Genomic DNA, 6,208 nt, shown 5'->3' with positions numbered 1-6,208 from the left:
GGAGGAGTTTCAGTAACTCTTTTACTCAGCTGACCCACTTGTGCCTCCAGATTTCTAATGGAGGACCTTGTTTCAGTCATGAAACTGAGAGTGGTCTTAGATAGATCAGAGACTATGGTTGGTAAATCAGAGAGGTTCTGCTTAGAATTCTTTGTCTGTTGCTGAGACGATGATGGAAAAGGTTTGCTATTGCCAAACATATTTCTTCCACCATTATTATTATTGAAGCCTTGTTGAGGCTTCTGTTGATCTTTCTATGAGAAATTTGGATGATTTCTCCATGAAAGATTATAGGTGTTTTCATAGGATTCTCCCATGTAATTCACCTCTTCCATTGTAGGATTCTCAGGATCATAAGCTTCTCATTCAGAGGAGGCTTCTTTAGTACTGCCGGATGCAACTTGCATTCCAGTCAGATTCTAAGAAATCATATTGACTTGCTGAGTCAATATTTTGTTCTGAGCCAATATGGCATTCAGAGTATCAATCTCAATAACTCCTTTCTTCTGAGTCATCCCATTATTCACAGGATTTTTTTCAGAAGTATACATGAACTAGTTATTTGCAACCATCTCAATGAGTTCCTGGGCTTCTGCAGAGGTTTTCTTCAGATGAAGAGATCCACCAGCAGAGTGGTCCAATGACATCTTGGACAATTCAGACAGACCATTATAGAATATACATAAGATACTCCATTCTGAAAGCATGTCAGAAGGACACCTTCTGATCAATTGTTTGTATCTTTCCCAAGCTTCATAGAGGGATTCACCTTCCTTCTGTTTGAAGGTTTGGACTTCCACTCTAAGCTTGCTCATCTTTTGAGGTGGAAAGAATTTGGCCAAGAAAGCATTGACCAAATTTTTCCAAGAGTTTAGGCTTTCTTTAGGTTGTGAGTCCAACCATATCCTAGCTTTGTCTCTTACAGCAAAGGGAAAAGCAGAAATCTGTAGACCTCGGGATTAACCCTATTGGTCTTAACAGTGTCACAGATTTGCAAGAATTCAGCTAAAAACTAATGAGGATCTTCCAATGGAAGTCCATGAAACTTGCAATTCTGCTGCATTAGAGAAACTAATTGAGGCTTAAGCTCAAAGTTGTTTGCTCCAATTACAGGAATTGAGATGCTTCTTCCATAGAAGTCAGAAGTTGGTGCAATAAAGTTACCAAGCATCTTCCTTGCATCTCCACTATTGTTGTTGGGTTTGGCTGCCATGTCTACTTCTTTTTCGAAATTTTCTGTAAGGTCCTCTCCAGAGTATTGTGCTTTAGCTTCTCTTAGCTTCGTCTTCAGAGTCCTTTCAGGTTCAGGATTAGCTTCAACAAGAATGTCCTTATCCTTGTTCCTGCTCATATGAAAACGAAGAGAACAAAGAGAAAATGGGAATCCTCTATGTCACAGTATAGAGATTCCTTTATGTGAGTATAAGAATAGAAGAATAGAAGAATGAGGTAGAGAGAGAATAATAAGAATTCGAACACAGAGAGAGGGAGAGGGTTCGAATTATGAGTAGAAGAGAAGTGTTAGTAAATAAATAAATAGAAAGAGATGAGAGAGAGAGTATTCAAATTTTAAGAAGAGGGAAAAGAAAAATATTTTTATTTTTATTTAATTAATTAAGTTAGAATTCGAAATTTAAGAAAAGAAATAAAAGCAAATTGAAAACTAAATAAATTAATTAAATTAGAAAGAATTTTGAAAAATTTGTTAGTTAGTTTTCAAAATTAATGAGAGAGAAAAGTAGTTAGGTGGTTTTGAAAAAGATAAGAAATAGTAAACTTTTTAAAATTAAAACAAACAAGTCAAGTGGTTAATGGAAAAAGATTTGAAAATAAATTATGAAAAGATAAGAAGTTAGAAAAAGATTTTGAAATTAAAATTTTAAAAAGATATGATTGAAATTTATTTTGAAAAAGAATTGAAAAAGAGATTGAAAAGATCTGATTTTAAAAATTAAAGTTGATGACTTGACTAACAAGAAACTAAAAGATATGATTCTAGAATTTAAAGATTGAACCTTTCTTAACAAGAAAGTAAGTAACAAACTTGAAATTTTTGAATCAAAATATTAATTCTTAGTAAAGTTTTTGAAAATATGAAATAAAATTAAGAAAAAAATTTTGAAAATTTATTTAAGAAATTCGAAAATTATGAGAAGAATAAGGAAAAAGATTTGATTTTTGAAAAAGATTTGAAAAGATAAAATTTTTAAATTGAAATTTTAACTTGACTAACAAGAAACAACTAAATTTTAAAAATTTTGACTAAGTCAACCCAAAATTTTGAAATTTATGAGTAAAACAAGGGAAATATATTATTTTGACTTTTGAATTTTTAATGAGGAGAGAGAAAAATAACAAAATAAAACAAAACATAAAAATTTAAGATCAAAACAAATAATGCATTGCAAGAACACTTTGAATGTCAAGATGAACACCAAGAACACTTTGAAGATCATGATGAACATCAAGAACATATTTTTGACAATTTTTTTTAAGAAAAGAAAGACATGCAAGATACCAAACTTAGAAATTTTTAATGTTTAGACACTATGATTTCGAAAATGCATATGAAAAACAACAAAAAACACAAAACAAGAAAAATTAAAGATCAAACAAGGAAAATCATCAAGAACAACTTGAAGATCAAAGAAGAACACAATGCATGAATTTTCGAAAATCTAAGAAAAATTAAAAACATGCAGTTGACACCAAACTTAAAATTTGACACTAGACTCAAACAAGAAACACAAAATTTTTTTGGTTTTATGATTTTATTAAATTTTTTTTGTATATTTTTTTTTCGAAATTATTTTGGAAAAAGAAAATAAAGAAATTCAAAATTTTTAATAAGAATTCCAGGATTCGTGCAATGTTAGTCTAAAGTTTCGGTCCAAAAGAATTAGACATGGTCAAATGGCCAGCCAAGCTTTAACATAACAATTACAGACATGTCCTTTCTATAGAGGAAAGTAGAAACCTCAGTCCAAAAGATTAGACATGGCTTAACAGCCAGCCAGGCTTCAACATATCTTATGAAGCTCTAGAATTCATTCTTAAAAATTTTTATGAATTTTTCAAAAACTAAATTTTTTTTTGAAAACTTTTTTTTTCGAAAATAAAAATAAAAAGCTTAAACATAAAATAAAATTACCCAATCTAAGCAATAAGATGAACTGTCAGTTATTCAAACTCGAACAATCCCTGCCAACGGCGCCAAAAACTTGGTGCACGGAATTGTGATCACACTTTTCACAACTCCGGTACAACTAACCAGCAAGTGCACTGGGTCGTCCAAGTAATACCTTACGTGAGCAAGGGTCGATCCCACGGAGATTGTCGGCTTGAAGCAAGCTATGGTCATCCTGTAAATCTTAGTCAGGCGGATTCAATGGTTATGAGGTTTTGATAATTAAAAGATAAATAAAACATAAAATAAAATAAGATACTTATGTAATTTATTGGTGGGAATTCCAGATAAGCGTTTGGAGATGTTTTGTTGCTTCTGAACCTCTGCTTTCCTAATGTCTTCATCCAATCATGCGTGCTCCCTTCCATGGCAAGCTGTATGATCCTCTCAGTGAAAATGGTCCAAGTATGGTTTCTGCACGGCTAATCAACTGTCGGATTTCTCGTCTCGGATGAAAAATACCAGGTACAGCTACCGCACGGCTAATCATCTGTCGGTTCTCACTTGTTTTAGACTAGGATCTCTGTATCCTTTTGCACATTGTCACTGCATCCAACATTCGCGAGTTTGAAGCTCATCACAGTCATCCCTTCCCAGATCCTACTCGGAATACCACAAACAAGGTTTAGACTTTCCGGATCTCAGGAATGCTGCCAATTGGTTCTAGCCACGAAGGTTTTAATCTCACGGACTCGGTCCGTGGATTAGAGACCCAAGAGAATATACTCCAGCTGTCGTCCAATGACTACGTTGAACATCATGTAGACCGCTTGTGGTTGTCAGGCACGCGGATCTTGGTTAAGCGAGTAACGAAGATAGTGGGTGATTGTCACGGGTCACCCTTTCATTCTGACTTAGCTGAATTAAGTACAAGATTATATCTTGGAGAAGAAGTAAGCGTGAATTGAAAGAGAAACAATAGTACTTGCATTAATTCATGAAGAACAGCAGAGCTCCACACCTTAATCTATGAGGTGTAGAAACTCCACCGTAGAAAATACATAAGAGAAAAAGGTCTAGGCATGGCTGTGTGGCCAGCCTCCCAAGTCCAAGGATAGATATAATGCTAAGATAGATCTGAATACAATAGTAAAAAGTGCTATTTATACTAAACTAGTTACTAAGGATTACAGAAAATAAGTAACTAAGTGCAGATAGTGCAGAAATCCACTTTCGGGACCCACTTGGTGTGTGCTTGGGCTGAGCATTAAGCTTTACACGTGTGTAGGCCTTTTCTAGAGTTAAACACCAGCTTGGATGCCAGTTTGGGCATTTAACTCCAGTTCTGGTGCCAGTTCTGGCATTTTACACCAGAAAAGGGTCTCTGGCTGGCGTTGAATGACAGTTTGGGCCATCAAATATCGGGAAAAGTATAAACTATTACATATTTCCAAAAAGCCCAAGATGTCTACTTTCCAACGTAATTGAGAGCACACCAATTGGGCTTCTATAACTCCAGAAAATTCACTTCGAGTGCAGGAGGGTCAGAATCCAACAGCATCTGCAGTCCTTTCTCAGCCTTTGAATCAGACTTTTGCTCAGGTCCCTCAATTTCAGTCAGAACATACCCGAAATTATAGAAAAACATAAAAACTCATAGTAAAGTCTAGAAATGTGATTTTTGCCTAAAAACTAATAAAAATATAATAAAAAGTAACTAAAACATACTAAAAACTACCTAAAAACAATGCCAAAAAGCGTATAAATTATCCGCTCATCAACGTCTTGGGCTAAAAAGAGACTTGTGCGTGCGCACACATGTGTATGCATATGCACACCTCAGTTTTCAAGAGATCTGTGCGTGCGCACACATGTATATGCGTACGCACACCCCTGTTTTTAGTAAATCAATATTTTGTGTTTTCAAAGCCAATTTGACCTCCTAAACCTCTATTTTCATATTGTTAGTTCTAAATGTGATTAGAGAGTTTAGTAATGAGATGAAGCTAGGAAATTAAGGTAACTTGGGGATGAAGAAAAGGGGTAAACATGATGAATTATAAGAGAATGATGTGAAAATTAAATGAATATATGTTGCTATGGCTATGATGAATGATTATACGATGAATATGAATAGTTCTGAATATTATATGGCTTATGAATTTAATGATATCTGAGATACGAGTTTCCCTAGGTAACAGAACTGTGGCTTTTCACTATGTGTTCCAGGTTGAAACTCGATACTCTATTGACCCTACGTCGTAAGGGTGACCAGGCACATATAAATTCCCAGGAATGGATATCCCCGATTGAGTGAGATATAAATGAATGAATAAATGTATAAATTATGAATGAATGAGAACATCTATGCATAGACTCATGGGGATGCGCGACGAGGGACAGTCTAAGGGTTTCGGACTTGTCGGGTTGGCTGGATAACCGACAGATGAGCCTCATCAGCCATAAGATAGGCATACATCCTGTGCATTCTATTTGTTTTGTCTGTTATGCATTACTTGGGGTTGCCTAACTGAATATATAATATGCTAATTGTTATATTTGCTACCTGCACTACCTGTTTTCTACTTGTGCTTGAAATTGTTTGGTTGTTTGTCTCTGCTAAATCATTGGTGATGGAGGTGCAGAGGAAAGGTGGATCGGTTTGGTGATAAAGTTAAGTTTAAGTAGATAAGTTTAGAATTCTGTAGAACACCTACCCTTTTTATGGCTTCTGTATAGAATCTAAGCTTTATAATTTGCCTCTGGCATTCCCAGGACCTTATATATTACATGCGTGGCACCTTTACCATGCTGAGAACCTCTGGTTCTCACCCCATACTGTGTTGTTGTTTTCAAATGCAGGTTGAGAGGTACCTTGCTAGGCGTCTGGATCCCTGAAGCGGTGTGGTCCCTCAATTCTTTTGATTATCTGTTTATGTATATATGTACTTAGCTTTCTCTTTAAGAAACTTGTTTATTTTGTCCCTCTTAGTGTAACACCCTAACTACCAAAGCTCACGCTTCCGGCTGCGCGACTCTGATAGCTCGGACATTACGACGACACTTATACTATTTAATACT

At 35.2% G+C, this 6,208-nt stretch overlaps 1 non-coding gene across 1 annotated transcript; it reads left to right on the top strand.

Annotated features, from left to right (window-relative positions):
• The first annotated feature begins 701 nt into the window (after positions 1-701).
• Positions 702-809, top strand: LOC112787983 (small nucleolar RNA R71). The gene has a single exon (XR_003195366.1). It is a non-coding gene; the product is annotated as a small nucleolar RNA R71 (small nucleolar RNA).
• Positions 810-6,208: the final 5,399 nt, after the last annotated feature.

Source organism: Arachis hypogaea, chromosome 20 (genome assembly GCF_003086295.3).
Source record: "Arachis hypogaea cultivar Tifrunner chromosome 20, arahy.Tifrunner.gnm2.J5K5, whole genome shotgun sequence".
NCBI lineage: Eukaryota > Viridiplantae > Streptophyta > Magnoliopsida > Fabales > Fabaceae > Arachis > Arachis hypogaea.
This window is presented reverse-complemented; position numbering and strand designations above follow the sequence as displayed.